This window comes from Ranitomeya imitator, chromosome 5 (assembly GCF_032444005.1).
Source record: "Ranitomeya imitator isolate aRanImi1 chromosome 5, aRanImi1.pri, whole genome shotgun sequence".
In the NCBI taxonomy this organism is placed as follows: Eukaryota; Metazoa; Chordata; class Amphibia; order Anura; family Dendrobatidae; genus Ranitomeya; species Ranitomeya imitator.
This window is the reverse complement of record NC_091286.1, coordinates 621,904,003-621,923,853: the sequence shown is the minus strand read 5'-3', so window position 1 is coordinate 621,923,853 and position 19,851 is coordinate 621,904,003. Positions and strand designations below refer to the sequence as shown.

The following is a 19,851-nucleotide window of genomic DNA, read 5'->3' as shown; positions in this document are numbered from 1 at the left end:
CAAAGGTTTTCTATAGGGTTGAGATCTGGAGACTGGCTAGGCCACTCCAGGACCTTGAAATGCTTCTTACGAAGCCACTCCTTCGTTGCCCTGGCAGTGTGCTTTGGATCATTGTCATGTTGAAAGACCCAGCCACGTTTCATCTTCAATGCCCTTGCTGATGGAAGGAGGTTTGCACTCAAAATCTCATGATACATGGCCCCATTCATTCTTTCATGTTCCCGGATCAGTCGTCCTGGCCCCTTTGCAGAGAAACAGCCCCAAAGCATGATGTTTCCACCACCATGCTTTACAGTAGGTATGGTGTTTGATGGATGCAACTCAGTATTCTTTTTCCTCCAAACACGACAAGTTGTGTTTCTACCAAACAGTTCCAGTTTGGTTTCATCAGACCATAGGACATTCTCCCAAAACTCCTCTGGATCATCCAAATGCTCTCTAGCAAACTTCAGACGGCCCCGGACATGTACTGGCTTAAGCAGTGGGACACGTCTGGCACTGCAGGATCTGAGTCCATGTTGGCGTAGTGTGTTACTTATGGTAGGCCTTGTTACATTGGTCCCAGCTCTCTGCAGTTCATTCAATAGGTCCCCCCGCGTGGTTCTGGGATTTTTGCTCACCGTTCTTGTGATCATTCTGACCCCACGGGGTGGGATTTTGCGTGGAGCCCCAGATCGAGGGAGATTATCAGTGGTCTTGTATGTCTTCCATTTTCTAATTATTGCTCCCACTTTTGATTTCTTCACTCCAAGCTGGTTGGCTATTGCAGATTCAGTCTTCCCAGCCTGGTGCAGGGCTACAATTTTGTTTCTGGTGTCCTTTGACAGCTCTTTGGTCTTCACCATAGTGGAGTTTGGAGTCAGACTGTTTGAGGGTGTGCACAGATGTCTTTTTATACTGATAACAAGTTTAAACAGGTGCCATTACTACAGGTAATGAGTGGAGGAAAGAGGAGACTCTTAAAGAAGAAGTTACATGTCTGTGAGAGCCAGAAATCTTGATTGTTTGTTTCTGACCAAATACTTATTTTCCACCATAACATGCAAATAAAATGTTAAAAAAACAGACAATGTGATTTTCTGGATTTTTTTTTCTCAGTTTGTCTCCCATAGTTGAGGTCTACCTATGATGTAAATTACAGACGCCGCTCATCTTTTTAAGTGGTGGAACTTGCACTATTGCTGACTGACTAAATACTTTTTTGCCCCACTGTATGTGTATACAATGTAGTATGTGTATTTCATATATGTGTATATAGTATGTGTATAGTGTGTGTATTACCGTACATATGTGTGTGTATATACAGTATAAGTGTTACAGTATGTGTACGGTATATTTGTGCTCAGTACAATGTGTGTACAGTATGTGAGTGTACACTGTAAATGTGTGTGAAGGATGGGGGTATTTATTAACCGCTTACAATCCACCTGAAAACATGCACCTGTAACAGAACACCTAGATCCCATTCAATGTGCAGCTAGCAGCAGCTAGGGGGTGAAGCATCAAAAGGCTGTGAGTGATAGATCTCACACCATGAACCACCTAAGCTCCAAACAAAAAGCTTGCTTGCCATGTGGGTACTATGCGGTCAAAACTGCTTTGTTGAGTCAGCTTTGATTCCATAAGGAGTTGTGGAGATACTATACATCCTAGCCGTACATCGTGTATATTTTCGAGATCCCCAGAAGGCCCTTATGGGTCTCGATCTCATCTAGCACCCAGGGTATGGAGATACACAGAACAGTCAGTAGAAACCAGATAGCAAGGCTTTGATTGGTTTTAATGGGTAGTAGGGGCCTGGAAGGATCTGATGGCACCAAAACCACTGTCCATTAAAGAATTATAACTTAGGTTTTGGAGTTTTTAGCTACCAGAGGCAAAGAGAGGTGCAGGTGAGAGGGCAGAAGGGCAGTGATCCAAAGGGGTTAAATGCTTGTGTAAAGCGTGGGAAATTGCTTTTCTTCTGGGGAGGTCGGAACAACATATTGTGTGGGGAGAAGTCAAGGAACACAAGCCTCCAATGTGGCAGATTCTCCCCCAAAAGCCAGGCCTTTCATCTACTGGTAACTGACCCATATATTCTGCTTATCTTTTGTCCTACCACTATGTGTATTTGCATATCTAACCATTGTATATGTGTAACCATCGTGTACATAGTGTATTGTCTAGTGTGCCCTTAAGGCAATTAAATATATAATTTTATTTGTGGGCCACTCTTTTACCTAGATCCACAATTCCACACGTCCATTTCTTGGTATAAAGGGAATCTGTCACCCCAAAAATCGCATATGAGCTAAGGCCACCGTCATCAGGGGCTTATCTACAGCATTCTGTAATGCTGTAGATAAGCCCCCGATGTAAAGGTACCGTCACACTGAACGATATCGCTAGCGATCTGTGACGTTGCAGCGTCCTGGCTAGCGATATCGTTGGGTTTGACACGCAGCAGCGATCAGGATCCTGCTGTGCCATCGTTGGTCGGAGCAGAAAGTCCAGAACTTTATTTCGTTGCTGGACTCCCGCAGACATCGCTGAATCGGCGTGTGTGACGCCGATTCAGCGATGTCTTCACTGGTAACCAGGGTAAGCATCGGGTTACTAAGCGCAGGGCCGCGCTTAGTAACCCGATGTTTACCCTGGTTACCAGCGTAAACATAAAAAAAAAAAACACTACATACTTACATACCAATGTGCAATGCTTACACAGTGCAGAGAAGCAGAGCGCCGGGGGACAGACACCGGAATTTAAGTATGTAGTGTTTTTTTTTTTTTTTTTACGTTTACGCTGGTAACCAGGGTAAACATCGGGTTACTAAGCGTGGCCCTGCGCTTAGTAACCCGATGTTTACCCTGGTTACCAGGGGACTTCGCATAGTTGGTCGCTGGAGAGCTGTCTGTGTGACAGCTCTCCATCGACCACACAGCGACGCTGCAGCGATCGGGAACGTTGTCTAGATCGCTGCAGCGTCGCTAAATGTGACGGTACCTTAACCTGAAAGGTAAGAAAAACAGGTTATATTACACTCGCCCAGGGGCGGTCCCACTGCGGTCCGGGTCCAGCGCCTCCCATCTTCATACGATGACGTCCTCTTGTCTTCCTGCCGCGGCAGGGAAAGGTCAGAGAGGCCCGGCACCTGCGCACTGCAGTACTTTACTCTGCCCTCAACAGGGCAGATAAAGTACGCCTGCGCCGGAGCCACGGCAGGAAGAAAAGAGGACAACATCGTATGAAGATGGGAGGCGCCTGACCCAGTCCGCGACGCCCATCGGACCGGACCGCATCGGGACCGCCCCTGGGTGAGTATAATATAACCTGTTTTTCTTACCTTTCAGGCTACAACGGGGGCTTATCTACAGCATTACCGAATGCTGTAGATAAGCCCCTGATGCCGCTGGCCTTAGCTCATATACGATTTTTGGAGTGACAGATTCCCTTTAACTTTCCATGCTACCAGGGCTGGTTTCTGGCCTGATATAATCCAGTTAATGGACTGGACTTATATCTAATGAGGAACTGGTGGCAGTCCTACTGGGCTGGCAGCGCTCTTTAACTGGTGCTATTGAAAGGGGCCTCCCAGGATTGTGAGTGAATGTGCTGCCACATCCTCACTCCCCATGCCTCCCTTGGCCTGTGTGGATAGGGGGCATCTGTGTAAAACTGTACCAAGCTGACCTTACCATGTCCCAAGGGGTGCGGAACATTACGATGGTGATAGTGGGGAGACCACATTACGTGGTCTGTCTGACGTAATAGTGACTTCAGGTGGGTGGCGAGCGGTGGGATTCCGCGTGATCTATCCAGCGTTATCCTTCACAATGCGTTTGTCCAAATAATTATTTTCTGATGTGACCCTTTTCTCCTCTGCTTCTGATAATGTAATCCTGTCACAACTGATCTTCTTAGTTCGTGTGTAAATGAAATTACTGACAGTGAACTGTTCCATGAAGATTGGAAATTGGCAATTGCTGCAATTTATGTTAATTTTATTTAAATGTTGTTTTATGATAACGACCATTACCTAAAAGATACCGTAACTAGGCGTGTAGGGAAGTAGTATGATAAAGTGAGTGAGATGGGTGTTAATGAGACTGCTGTACAAGGACGGGACTTTTCTTGTGCACTGGTATTGAGCTGTATTTTATTTAGGCTGGGTTCACACTTTTGTCAGGAATTTTGTCTTTCTGTTCTGATTGGTATTTTAGGTAGTTTTCAGTGTTTGGTGACTTGAAATGACAGTCTGAACACAGCATTGTAAATTCTTTTAGAGCTGTTAAAACTGAAATAGGTGCAAATAACCAGATTTTCCATGTTCTATAAGACACTAAATCAAATGGAAGTTAGAGAATATCTTATGCTCTGATATTTCAGCCATATTTATGGGATATGTTCTGAGGGGATCCCTTTATTTGGTTTGACATCCCTTATTTCTGGTTGTCATCCTCCATCAGTGTAAAATACAATCGATGCGAGCTTTACCATTAGATCTGCTAACACATAGATAGAAGACGTAGTCTGAAAATACAGTTTACAAAGTAAGGTACTTTATGTTCGTTGTTTTATGGAGATGATGCAAGGGACTCGCTGTGATCAGGAGCATTCGCTACTATTTGTCACGCTTCAAGGAATATACAAATGTAGATTAATATTGTACTCAGCACAAACAGTCTGTGAATAAATAATTTAGACAGGAATTCCGAGATGTATCCCTAGTAGTGATCTGCCATCTTAGCATTACAACAAGTCCACTACATGTACAGGGTAACCTCATATAATTTTTCTTTTTTTTTTAAGTTGTGACTTTGTGTAAAATGTGAGAAAACATGAATGCAATGACTTGGAAATCTCTTATATCGCATCTTTAAAAATTTGGGCCTGGCTTATATCTACCATTGTAATAAGAAGGAATGTTACACAACAGTTTGTACAATTTGGGAAGTGAGGAGACAATAGCTGGAGTAAGGGGACAGTAATGTTGTCCCATTCAGGTCTCATGTAGGATTCTCGCTGTTTCTAGTTCTGGATCTCTATCGGATTTTTACTTTCATAATGAGCCAAATGTTTGCTCTTGGTGAATGACTTCAGGAGGCCAAAAATATTTAGACGTGAGAGTCCTCAGTGGTTGATACCTTTTTAATGGCTAACTGAAAAGATGGTAACAAATTGCAAGCTTTCGAGACTACACAGGTCTCTTCAAAAGGAAAAACCATGGATAAGACAGGTGACATGAGCAGAATTACCATGAGTGATAAACAGTTATGTCCATAAATATTGGGCCAGTTCTTAGATAAGGATTGTTTTATTGCCCTCCGATTAGGGTCTCTGCAACACAGTACCAAGGAGGCAAGGAGGCCAATTCATCACCAGAACTCTTCTTCTGGGAAGCCATGCTTTTGTGATGGATGCAGTATGTGGTTTACCATGGTCTTGCGGATATAGACGTTGTCTGGATGGAGCATATGTTGTTCTAAAACCTCCTATATAATGCTCAGCATTGATGGCGCCTTTCATGTATAGTGTGTCCATGCCATGGGCACTAATACAACCCCAGCCATCAGAGATGGAGGAACTGTGCGTTGATAACAAGCTGGATGGTCACTTTCCTCCATGGTCCATGGTTTCCATTAAGAATTTCACATTTTGATGCATTTGACCACAGAACAGTATTCCTTTTTGCCACTGTACATTTTAAATGATCTTTGTCCCAGAGAAGATGGCAGTGTATCTGGATTATATTGATATTTGGCTGCTTCTTTTATGATGGAGCTTTCACTTTCATTTGTAGATTACATGGCAAACTGTATTCACAGGCGATGATTTCTGGAAATATTCCTGAGCTCATGCAATGATTTACTCAACCAATTCAAGCCTATTTTTAATGCAGTTGAACCTGAGGGCCGGTAGATTACTGGCATCCAGTTTTGACTGTCTGCCTCCTCCATTCTGCACATGTATTTTTCCATAATCTCTGAATCTTTTCATACAGTAATTGGTGGGATATTTAAAGTCATTGTGGATTTATGTTGAGGAACGTTTTCTGAAATTATTCCGCAACTTTTAGATGCAGTTGTTCAAATTGGTGAACCTCTGACCATCTTTGCTTCCAAGAGACTCTGCCTTTCTAACATGTTTTTTATACACAATCATGTGACTTAATAGACAATTGACCCTCCAGCTGGTTTCATTTATCACTTTTCCAGCCTTTTGTTAAACTCATCCTGACTTTCCTGAGATCTGTTGCCATTAGTTTTTAAATGAGTTACAGTAATTTCTTTAATAAAATGTTCAACCGTCAATTTCCAGTCTCTTTGTTGTATTTTACACAGTGTCCAAACTTTTTTTGTAATCCATTTTTTTTTTTTATAGACAAACCAGAGATTTCATGCACATTGCAATATTACTGCTCAAAATCTGAGTTGTGTGTTACCATACTACTGCATCAATATACTGCTACAATAAAAATGATTCAACTCTCATTGGAAATTAGCAAAATTTACAATTTTTCTGCTGTTTGCAATTAACTATTGAAATGATCTCAACTATAATATAATATATATATATATATATATATATATTATATTTGTCTAAGGGTTTTTCTGTCTGTCTGGCTGTCCTGGAAGTCCCGCGTCTCTGGTCGAGGCTGCCAGGCCTCGACCAATCAGCGACGGGCACAGCATGGCGACGATGATGTCATAAAGGTTGCCTCGACCAATCAGCGACGGGCATCATCATTGTCCATATACTACAGGGACATGCATATTCTAGAATACCCGATGCGTTAGAATCGGGCCACAATCTAGTCTATATATAGAATTGCCTAAGGGTTTTTCCGTCTGTCTGTCTGTCCTGGAAATCCTGCGTCTCTGGTCGAGGCCTGGCGGCCTCGACCAATCAATCAGAGACCGGCACAGCATCGACGTAGAAATCCCGCGTCTCTGATTGGTCGAGGCCGCCAGGCCTCGACCAATCAGCGACGGGCACAGCGACGATGATGTCATAAAGGACGTAGACATCCCGCGTCTCTGATTCAGCGACGGGCACAGTATCGACGTAGATGTCATAATGGTTGCCATGGCGACGATGAGGTCATAAAGGTTGCCTCCACCAATCAGCGACGGGCACAGTCTGCCGCTAATTCTGGAATCATCATTGTCCATATACTACAGGGAAATGCATATTCTAGAATACCCAATGCATTAGAATCGGGCCACGATATATATCTATATAGATATATAGATATAGATATATATCGTGGCCCGATTCTAATGCATTGGGTATTCTAGAATATGCATGTCCCTGTAGTATATGGACAATGATGATTCCAGAATTCGCGGCAGACTGTGCCCGTCGCTGATTGGTGGAGGCAACCTTTATGACCTCATCGTCGCCATGGCAACCATTATGACATCTACGTCGATACTGTGCCCGTCGCTGAATCAGAGACGCGGGATGTCTACGTCCTTTATGACATCATCGTCGCTGTGCCCGTCGCTGATTGGTCGAGGCCTGGCGGCCTCGACCAATCAGAGACGCGGGATTTCCAGGACAGAGACAGACAGACAGAAAGACAGACAGACGGAAAAACCCTTAGACAAATATATATATATATATAATCTCAAACTATTTAAATATCTCAACAATCATAAAAGGGGTTTCTCCAAATTTCATACAAAATTCTGACAACTCCAGTCTCAGAATTTATTAAACCCCTTCATGGCAAGCATCTTTTGTTCTTAGTAAAGTACTTTTTGGTTTTATGACTGGCTGCAAACGTGATGCATAGCCAGACACCAGCTTCTGGCAGCATCCTGATGAATTTTAGACCATTTTTCATGGGTAATGTCCTCCAGTTCACGAATATCCTTGGGGTTGCATGCTGCAACCACCTTTTTCTCATCCCACCCAAAATTCGTAATGGTCTTCAAATCAAGAGTCTGACAGTTACTTTAGAATCTTGCAGGACTTCATCTGAAACCAAGACTGTGTGAATGTCAAGTATGCTTGGTATGAATGTCCAGTTAGAATGTCCAATGAAGCCCAATTTTCAGCTTTCTCACAGAATGCTTGACATTTCCTCCTAGGATTTCCTGATACTTGATTGAATCCTTCTTACCCTCCACATGCTGACGGTTCCCAGTGCCAAAGGAATCAAAATAGCCCCAGAGCCATCACTGAGCCACCACCTTGCTTCACTGTAGGCATCAATGAGCCATCTCAATGCTGCATTGTAGGCAGGGTATTCTTTTTGCATATACTTCATTTTTCCTTCTCCAGACATACCGCTGATTTATAAGCTGTCCCAGTTTAGTTTCACAGCTCCAGAGACCAGAATCCCATAATGTATGTGGTTCATTTCTATGGTTTTGAGTATATCGGAGCATCCTTTCCTTGTTCTTTTGGTTCGGTAGAGATAGTGTTGGAGTCCACCCAATTGAAATGGGACTGTTTCCATCCAAAACACATTAAAAAAATCTATTGTCTACAGCGAAGCCATAAGATACAATCGTATATGTTCCAACCCCATGGATAGAGACAAACACCTTGGTCGCCTCAAAGACCTTTTTGAATCAGGGCTACCGTCCAAGAACAATTGAAAAACAAATGACAAGAGCCACCAGAATATTAAGGAATCACGTGGTGCCTTACAAAGCTAAAGAAGAAAATAATCTGGTGCCTCTAGTAGTTACTTACAATCCAAATCTGGAGGTGCTATGGGGAGCTGCACGGAAATTACAACCTTTACTACAAAAAGATGCCTGATTACAATCCATTTTTCCAGACCCCCACTACTGTGTTTTAGGCAGCCCCCAAATCTAAGAAGCATCATTGTCAGAAGCGCCCTGTCCTCTCAAACAGCTGCAGGAACTCTTCCTTGCAACCAGAAAAAATGTAAAACCTGTCGATTTATAATTACCATGGACAAGACAAAGATCCCCCAACTCACATCAGGACTACAAGATACCAGGTACTTTCAGCTGCATCACTTCTAATGTGGTGTACTTAATTATTTGTACTAAATGTCCAACTGGGGGTCTGTATGTGGGGGAGACAGGGCAAAAACTGAGAACAAGAATGAATTCTCATAGCCACACAATAAGAGAAAAAAGAATGGACCTACCGGTAGCAAAAAAATTTTGTATCCCCGGTCATAGCATCATGGACATGAAATTACTTGTTTTAAAAGGTAATTTCAAATCTCAGAAAGACAGAAGAGTCTGTGAGTATAAACTCATGAGGACCTTTGACACACTCCGTGCAGGAATGAATGTGTCGCATGGATTTATGTTTTTTTTTACATCAATTAAGGATCCTGCTCTTCAGACCTTTTGGGGTCATTACAGCATAGAACCAGATCCATTCAGAGGGCCGTAAAACATTTAAGACTTCCTATGGCTATCCATCACATAATAATTCTGCTTCACGTCACTTGTCTTACCTATTGCCTGCTTTCTCTCTGTGCTGTGTTGTGTATATACTCAAGTATAAGCCGAGACCCCTAATTTTGCCACACAAAATTGGGAAAACTTAATGACTCGAGTATAAGCCTAGGGTCGGAAAATGCAGCAGCTACTGGTAAATGTCAAAAGTAAAAATAGATACCAATAAAAGTAAAATTAATTGAGACATCAGTTGGTTAAGTGTTTTTGAATATTCATATTGAATCAGGAGCCCAATATAATGCTCCATACAGTTCATGATGGGCCCCATAAGATGCTCCATACAAAATGCGCCCAATATAATGCTCCATAAAGTTTATGATGGGCCCCATAAGATGCTCCATATTAAAATATGCCCCAAATAATGCTGCACAAAGGTTAATAATGACCCCATAAGATGCTCCATAGAGATATTTGCCCCATATGCTGTTGCTGCGATTAAAAAAAAAAAAGACATACTCACCTCTCGTCGCTCAGGCCCCCGTCACTTGCAATATTCACCTGTCCTCGTTCCACCGCCGGGGCGCTGCTGTGTCTTCATCGTACTCTGCACTGACATTCAGGCAGAGGTCGGTGCGCACTAACCACGTAATCGCGCCCTCTGACCTGACCGTCACAGCAGAGGTCGTGGAAGACAGAGCAGCGCCCAGCAGTGGAACGAGGACAGGTGAATATCACGCAATGCTGCTCACCCTCCCCATTATACTCGCCTGCTCCCGGCGCGGTCCCTGGCAGCTTCCCTGATGGTCTTCTCTGGGCGCTGACAGCTTCTTCCGGCGTTGAGCTGTCACCGTTACCGCTTATTACAGTAATGGGGTCGCGTCCATATTCATTACTGTAATGAGCGGTACCATGTGACCGCTCAACATGGGAAGAAGCTGTCAGCGCTCGGAGATGCAGGGACCACGCCACGAGCAGGTGAGTATGTCACAGCCGCCGCTCCCCCTCCGCCGCCGACCCCCATGGGACAGTGACTCGAGTATAAGCAGAGAGGGGCACTTTCAGCCTAAAAAAATGGGCTGAAAATCTCAGCTTATACTCGAGTATATACAGTAAGTATGTGATTCTTCAGAATTTGCTTTGGTCTTTGCCTGATGAAGGGACCTGTGTTGTCTCGAAAGCTTGCAATTTGTTACCATCTTTTCAGTTAGCCATTAAAAGGTATCAACCACTGAGGACTCTCACGTCTAAATAATTTTCTATCTTCTGGCTAACACGATACAAAGATTATATATCTTTCTGGAGTCCACCCATGGAGACCTTCATCACTTCATCATTTAGTATGTACCTTACTGTGGAAACTGAAATCTGTGACTGTTGCCACCAAATCTTACTGCAGGTTGTTTGCAGTCACTCAAGAGTTTTTTACAATCTGCCTCCTTGGGACTCTGGTGGTAGCTAGTGATGGCTTCTTCTGAGGGCTTTGCTTTCATTTTGACGTCATGTAGTTGATTTCTATTGTGAGGAACTGAAGTCCTTACTGAAATTTACTGAAAAGTAAGGTTCCCTGCTATAATTTGGTGGACAGAGCTACAAAGAAAATCTAACTGAGAAGTTATACATGCATGCATTGCATGGACGGCATGTTTAGTTCAGTGACCATTGTGTAATGATGTATTTCTCTTGTAGCACAGATGTAAGAGAACTGAACACTAGATACTGCTGTGAGATGCCTTTCAAATGCACAGGGATTTTTCAAACTTGTATTTTAAATCAGATCTATATCCAGATTTTACATTACAAACTGCATTAAATTTTTAAAAATCTCTTAAACCTGATTAATCTGGTGTATTTGCTTCAACAATCCATGTCAGAATGGTTGTATAATCCTATTTGCAAGTTAATTTCAATCTTCACCCACCTAGTCTGACAGCTCCTCAGTGCTCCTCCTCCACTGCTGAGGTCTCACACTGCTCCGTACAAGCTGTAGCTGTCAGGCTGGCTGGGAAGAGACTGAATACTCAAGTTCTCGCTCTATAGCAGGACTCCTAAAATGGACATCTTAATATTCGGATTATACACCCATTCTGATATGGATATTCAAAGTAAGCACACGGTCGTCAGGTCTAAGTCGCCATGTAATAATGTATGCAGTTTGTAATGTAAAACCTGGCTTTAAGGTATCTAGGTAATAAACCGTAGTGGAAATGTGAACACATTCTTTGTGCAATGCTGCAAATGCGCCAGGTCTAAACACCTATTGTCTGCCATTGTTTTGGGAGAAAGCCGCTTCTGGCCATTTGTCATGATAGCCTGCTATTGAGCGTAGAGGTTTATGGAACACAATGTAGAATCTGGATGATAAAATCCCCAACCCCCGGGGGTCCGATATACTCTTCTATCAAACGCCACAATAAACTAAAGTGTTATTTCTGGTGGATTACACATTTATCAAAGCTGTCTTTAATGGAAGTAGAATTAAATTCACTACTTGATGCTCCCGACACCACCGGGGAGCTGGATACAGCAGGATTTTATTGAAATAAATTTTTTGTTGTGAAGACCGTGAAGATAAACATAAAGCAAATCAGTTACACGCATACTAAACAGTCTGCCACAAACTACGCCAAATCTGGAGCCTCTCCGAACACTCATAGATATGTACAGTAGGGATGTCGTGTCTTCTGCCGATCATATTCTTATATGAATCCGTTACCCGGACTGGCACAAAATAGCATCCATTACTGGTGATTTTGTGTGCAGCTCTAGTGTAGCCGTAGCAGAGATGAGCCATTCCTTCTTACTCCATACCATGTCCCCCACCAATCACCTGATATCAACATCATGGGGAGGGGCGATATAGGACTGCTGCAGGCAATCAGCGGCCACTGATTGGCTAAAGCCTTCTTAAATTCCTTAAAAACAGGAAGATACAACTCTCTTCTAATTTGGATGAAATGTTCTAGAACGTTGGAATGGCGCTGGTTCAATAGGTGATTATAGGGCTTGGAATGGCGCTAGTCCAGTAGTTGATTGTAGAGCTTTTTTTTTTTTTCTTTTTTATTAGCTAGACCCATTAAAGCTAACTTTTATAGTAGTGGATCGCTTCTTTAAAAAAAAATTCTATTGTTCTACGCACCAAGGACTATATTATTCTACAGTTTACAGAGAGCAGCTGAGAGACCTAAGCAGGTACGGACTTGGAATGAAATTCAGCCCTGGCATTTGAAATCACACAGGCCCACGGTGTCCCCGTCCCCAATAACTAGATGGGATATATTACTAATATTACCCTGGATGGAGGAAAGGAAGAATTACTACAAGACCAATATTTCTAATTATGCCCACGGCATGCTGGGGTAAGTGACGGAGTGACCGGCTTTGTGCTTCGTCACCACTTTTAACAGTATGGGTGTCTTGAGAACAATGATTCTGTTAACAACATAGCACACAAGACAGCCCACAACCAGACTGACCCTTCTGGCATTTGCCAGAAATGCCAAATGGCCAGTCCGGCCCTGGACCTAAGACTTGGGTTGGTGAAAATTAGGACTAATAATTTAAAGGAATAGTAAGGATATTGCTGTTATGCCATCATTTCGTAACTGTATGGGTCCAAATGTTGGGTCTCAGTAATATGCTTGGTGTTGTTGTGTAAAGGGGTTGTCCACTTTGGCCACTCTATGTGACTGTAGATTTGCGAGGCTTCTGTGGCGCCAGGAGCAGCAGGCACGTGACCACAAGTATGCAATTTACAGACGCGTGATCACATGCCGACTAGATGTGCATGACCTTGCTCAATGCAAATCAAAATAGTGAAGCTGGACACGCCTTGTTAAAATGTGGCTGGAAATTTGCAAATCGCTCCTGGCACCGGAAAATTCTCTCAGTGCGCAGTGCACATGCTGTGAGGATTTACAAATCTGCAGTTGTGTAGAGTGAACCACCTCTTACCTGTTGGCATTCCTGGCTCCTCTTTTGATTAGTGGACTTGGAGCAACTTCATCCTATATGCATGGCTAATAAAAAGATGGGCATAGATGTTGGCAGGTAGGAGTTGGTTCTCAGGGCTCATGTCCAGTGGCTACCAATGACCAATGTAGCTGTAGGACTTGGTCCTTCAAATCGACTTTCACTGTCTCTATCAGGCACCGAACAGAAATCTTTCTGGTTAATCTTTTGCATAATTGGCATATTTCCCAGAGGAGCATTGCGGCTTTAAGTCTCCCTCGTCTCGGCATGCTTAGCATGTCAATCTCCGCAAGGAGAAACCATTTTTATTGAATATTGGTCGGACGCCTCTCACACAGCCAAACCAGATCTCCACTTTGCACTGACGAGGGGTCGTCATTGCGGCTTTTAAGTCTCCTCATCTCCGCATGCTTAGCGTGTCAATCTCCGCAAGGAGAAACAATATTTCTTGGATATTGGTTAAACTTTTAGAAGTTATTGCCCTCCACCCCAAGTCTCCCCACACACTGGTGACATAACCTATTGACATACTATATTCATCTTTAGAGTGGCTTTCCACTTTAGACATTATTTTTTTCTATAAAAAGGTTCCCCGCTGGTAATCTGATCATTGTGTTTTCATCAATCAGCTTGAATTTGTAGAGATATCTGTTTTTTGTTTTTCCTGTGGCATCACCACAGGAGAGATGAAGTTTACATGGTGCCCATTTAAATCAATGGACTGGTTGTTTAATGGAGTGGTATGTCTGGTCCTCCAGAATGAGGGATGTTCTTTTTTACATATAGATGTAGGTCTTCAAAAGGGCCTTGCTATTAACTCAGCATTCTCCAATATTGATCTTAAGAATGGGTTTTCTAATTCAGATATAAATATCTGCTGCATTAGTGTACGTTGTATTAGCGTCGCTTTGTGTTTTTAAGTTTGTCATGTTTTCATTGGTATTTGTGGTTTTTAATGCTTGTTTAGGGTTTTTTTTTTTCTTTTTTAATACTGCCTCTTGCTCAATGTGCTTTTTCCCTCTAGGCTTCTTTATAGGACTTTTAAACGGTGAAATGGTGAAAAAAAAGAGCCCTTCCTGTGCATAGAGATATCGCTGATCTCTTGATTGACAGCTGTCCTACTGAGCAGTTTCTGAAAGTTTCCTAAATACCATTTTATATAAGAAAGCAGAACTGGTACATTTTATCTCTAATCCCTCGTTCGGATGCAGCTTCCGGAATTTAACAGTAAAATGAAGTAGACTTTTTATTTCTGTCTGATCAGCAGCAGTAGAAACATAGATAAATCACAATCAGACGTTCCGGATGCGAGCAGAAGACAAAATCTTATTTCAAAATCACTAACCGAATGCAGATTACAGCTGAATAAGCAGAGAGCGCGTTATGACGTGTGAAGCCCCAGCAAATATTCTGCCATCTTCTCTCAGAGCACATGACAGATTATGGGGAATTGTAGCTTTATGAATTGCTTGTAATGAAGTCACATGAGAACTATTGCAAAATTAACAATTTTATCTAATTTACAACACCAAGCCACAGGGTCAATTTGGACGTGCTGATAAGTAACTCTCATTTCTGATTATCTATCTGTCTAAATATACTGGCAATCACACAGCAAACTGATTCTCTGCCACGGTAAATGATTATGAAAATCATCATTTTCGGTAGCACATAATCTTGTGTAAACAGGAAATGTGCTGCCGAGAGCACAGAACAAACCTATTAACTGGAACTATGGTCGACATGTCTAAAGAAGCTAAAAAACAACTGCATATAGCCGATTTTCATGTATATTTTCCCATAGAGCATTACCAATAAGATTCCTTTCATAACTGGTCTTATTAATAAAGGATTTTTAATTTTCACAAAAAAATTAAATAGGTTGCAAATATCCCTGAGCTCACCTGATTCTGACTCACTTTTCAATTTTGCGCTGTGTCACTCCATTGCAGAGATATTCACATTTTTCGTCTGGAGCACTCTATGTGAAATCTCTGCTTTGCAGTCCAATTGGGTGTTTCTTCACCGTCTTCTCTGGGGGCGTGCGCTTCCACTTCTCCCTCCTAGATTTTGCCAATTACAACTCGATTGTGTCTGAGACTAATACATGAGCTACTGGCCTGTAATTGATTGATTGACAGCATCTGGGACCGGGAAGATGGTGCACTCCGCCAGAGAAGACTGGCCCAGTTGACCTGCAAAGCAGAAATTTCACGTAGTGCGCTCCAGAAGAAAGAAATGTGCATATCTCAGCAATGGAGTGACTTACCACAAAACGGAAAAGAGTGACAATCAATGGAGCTTAGGGATTTTTACAAGACATTGACACTTTTTTTTTTTTTTTTTTTTTTTGAGCAAGTGAAAGGTAATTTTTAAGGAGCCAATTGTCTCTCAGTTATAAGGGTATCTAATTCAGCCAGCCAAGCCATGCTGTATGAGGGGAAAGTATCCTGAACTAGCTGTCTTTAGATGGGTATCTGAGTTGGTTAATACTCTAATATTATACTTGGACTTAATAAAGGGTTGGACTTTGACTTTTAGGGTGGCTACCTTCAAATGGTGGCACTGGCGAGCTGGCGGAGAAATCATTTTTCTGCATTAGAGCTCTTTTGCTTGAAATATCTCTGATCATAGCCAATAACTAGCGCACATTAGCTTCCCCCTAGCCAGGTATAATACATAAAGGCTACACTGACTCCAGCACTGTTGATTGTCTAAAATACAGCCGGATATTTAGATGCTTTTCCTCGTAAAACAGAATGTGTCTGTCTCCCACAGCTCCCCGCAGGACAAACATAGCACTTTGCTGCCTCGAATTCTCCTTCAGAGGAGTCATCTGTCTGCTCGAAATCAGAGTGGATCAAGACCGTAACCTAAGAATAGAGCTGTCTTTACGTCATTTATGCTGTATGAACCGTTCATCTACTAGATCAGTCTATATGTTGTTGCTGTTGATGCAAGACGTTATCGTTTTTCCTTTTCTCTTTCTTCGTTGCTTTATTTTATGCTCCTCACTGTTCTCCTATATTAAGACATTTAAACACACGTAGTGGGATTAATAAACACCCATCACACTGGGCTTCAGAGCCCTTTATACCATAAAAATAGAGCATCACTATTAGACTATGACACGGCCATCCAAGGTTCTTGCACTGTCAGTTTATTGGCACCGGACCGGCTGGCACAGACTGCTGGAGCGCTACTTGACAGCATGCAAAGCCAGGAGGCACCGTGCCATCACTGTATTGTCTCTCTGTAGCACCATCATTAAGCCATCAAGTAGGCATAAAATTCACGTAGGTGTTAACTGCATTGGTTAAAAAAAAAGTCTGGATATTTGTCATGAATGTGAAAACATTTTGTTTTTTTGCCCCCAACCTGATGACAATCATGTCTACATTTAGAGAGAAATTTCTCCAAATATGAGAAAAGGAGAACATTTAGTATCTAAGCCGGAGACGGACCTAGATGATGATGATTATTATTTATTTATATAGCGCCATTAATTCCATGGTGCTGTACATGAGAAGGAGTTACATACAGGGTTATAGATATCATTTACAGTACACAAATTTATGATGACAGACTGGTACAGAGGGGAGAGGACCCTGTCCTTGCGGACTTACATTCTACCGGATACTGGGGAAGAGACAGAAGGTCGGGGGTGCGGCAGCTCTGGTGGTGGTGAGGTGGCAGCTCTGGTGTGAGATGGCAGCTCTGGTGGTTGGTGAGGCGGCAGCAGCACGGGTGGTTGGTGAGGCGGCAGCTCTGGTGGTTGGTGAGGCAGCAGCTCTGGTGGTTGGTGAGGTGGCAGCTCTGGTGGTTGGTGAGGCAGCAGCACAGGTGGTTGGTGAGGCGGCAGCTCTGCTGGTGGTGAGGTGGCAGCTCTGGTGGTTGGTGAGGTGGCAGTTCAGGTGGTGGTGAGGTATCAGCACGGGTGGTTGGTGAGGTGGCAGCACGGGTGGTTGGTGAGGCAGCCGTCGAGCTTGTGCAATATTCTGTGCAGTCCACATACTCTAATATGACCAGATGGCACAGAGGGTCTACTCCAGTGTCCTAACGATGAAAACTCTACGGAGACGAAAGAGGAGGCCGATGATGGTCATCACTCTGCTTTCCCATCCCATGAAGTTCAAAGAGCGTTTATATAATTAAAAATGCACACAGGTTATCCAAATATAGTAAAAAAAGAGACATCGTGTGAATATATCCCATCAGTGTTTCTACGCTCTTGTAGTGTGATCAGTCAGGAATTCCTCTAAAATAAAGTAATTTTTTTTTTAAATATATAGTCCAAAAACAGCAAATACCCAGATTCGGTAAACCTGTGCTGTAATATTTGCTCAGCCATCAACACCTTTTCCAAACATATAACCCTCAAAACACCGTTCACTTCCTCTTTCCTACAAGATGAAAACATGTATTACAAACTATATACAAAGTTTTATACAAGCAACACAATACTTACAAATATATTTTATTTGTTATAACATGACAAATAAAACAAAAAAATAAAATGGCCAAGGTCAGATACAGAAAAATTGGTCATAATATGGAGGATAAATAGTAATGTGAATGTTTAATTTGAAGAGGTTGTCCACTACTTTTTGATTGATGACCTATCCTAATGTCTTATCGGTTGGCACCCCTGCCAATCAGCAGCTATGGTTGGCTGCAGCTGTCGACCAGATGTACTCGCTTGCGGAGCTGGTAGTCTTCTGACTGTGGCTGCCGCAGGGTACTGCACATCCGCCTCTTATTGAATTGAATAGGAGGAGGATGTGTATTACCAAGCTTCGGCCATTATCAGAAGACACCAGCTCGGCAAGCGAGTGCTTCCAGCAGGCGACCGCTGCCGCTCACAACTATAGCAGCTGAGCGGCACTTTGGCCGAGGTCTGACACCCGGCACATCATTGATGAATAATAATAATCTTTATAATAATAATAATAATCTTCTTTATTTTTTATATAGCGCTAACATATTCCTCAGCGCTTTACAGTTTGCAGACATATCATCGCTGTCCCAGATGGGGCTCACAATGTAAATTCCCTATCAGTATGTCTTCGGTATGTGAGAGGAAACTGGAGAACCCGGAGGAAACCCATGCCAACACGGGGAGAACATAAAAACTCCTTGCAGGTGTTATCCTTGGTGGGATTTGAACCCAGGACTCAGTGCTAACCACTGAGCCACCGTGCTGCCCCTATCTAAAGGATAGGTCATCAATTAAAAAGTAGTGGACAACCTCTTTAAGCAGTGTTAGTAATATGTAGAACAGGGGTGGGGAATGTGTTTTTTTTTTTTTTTGGTTTCTGCCAGGGGCCATTTGGATACTTATATCATGATTTGGGGGCTGTATAAAATTATCAACTTGAAAATTATTCTGCTATATTTGGTCAAATATTTCATTAACTCATCCCTAATGTAATGGCTGGAGCTGCTTCTCTTTCGTGCGGCTGTGATGTTAGGTGATATGGTTGATGTTCCTACTTGCAACTCCTTTTCCAGATTTGCGTTGGTCTGGAGCACAGGCGACTCTTTATGAATTTTCAAAAGAACTGATCGCAGCATGAAGTTGTACCGAACACAGATGTTTATTACACTGCATCTCCTACAGGTCTTACAGTCCTAAATTAATCACTAGTCACGTTATATTTCTAAAACTCCAAGCAGTGCAGTGTCTGCAGTATATACATCACTAAGGATTCACAGACTGCTGGATGTAATCACATAGGGGACACCGAGACTGCAGTATATACTTCACATAGGAGACACTGAGAGTGCTGTATATAAATGACATAGGAGACACCAAGACTGTTGTATCTACATCGCATAGGAAACGCCAAGACTGCTGTATTACCATGACCTATGAGACACTGAGTCTGCTGTATACATATTACATAGGAGACACAGACTGCTGAATATACATCACATAGGAGACACTGAAACTACAATATATATATTCTAATATATATAATATCTATATGATATAGGGCACACAGCCTTCTGCATATACATACCTAAAGAAACAGGAGCAGGAATCCACCTGCAAAAGCACCATCACTTTAGTGTGTGGATGTGATTTGATAAATCCTAGCCACTTTGCTGGTAGTATAATACACTGTGGAGGATTTTACACCCAAATTGAAAATCCACAGAGTATCCAATCTGTGTGGACAAGCCCCAAGTATGCTTCAAGAATTTATAAAGTTTGTATTTGCTGTGCATTTGTGAAATGAGCGTGTACATGATCTGCTCTTCTGGAGAAGCACAGTAATGACGCTTAGGTATTGTAGGAACCTATAAAGTGATCATTCCGCGGTTATAAGGAGTATGTCTGGTGTAATGTATTTGTGATGCCAGATCGATCTATTAATACAGAGCACTTCTCAGAAGTGGCCACCTTTCCTGTATTTCTCATTTGTGGTTAACATTCTTTATGGCTGGTATAGCAAGACTGATTGTTCAGCAGAACTAAGACTGATGTGGAAGTTTTCTGGA

General features: G+C 42.5%; 1 protein-coding gene across 2 annotated transcripts in view; it reads left to right on the top strand.

The window, feature by feature from the left end:
* The window catches only part of MBOAT2 (membrane bound O-acyltransferase domain containing 2), a 312,770-nt gene that overhangs the window by 122,113 nt on the left and 170,806 nt on the right, over nt 1-19,851 (top strand). The window lies entirely within an intron of this gene.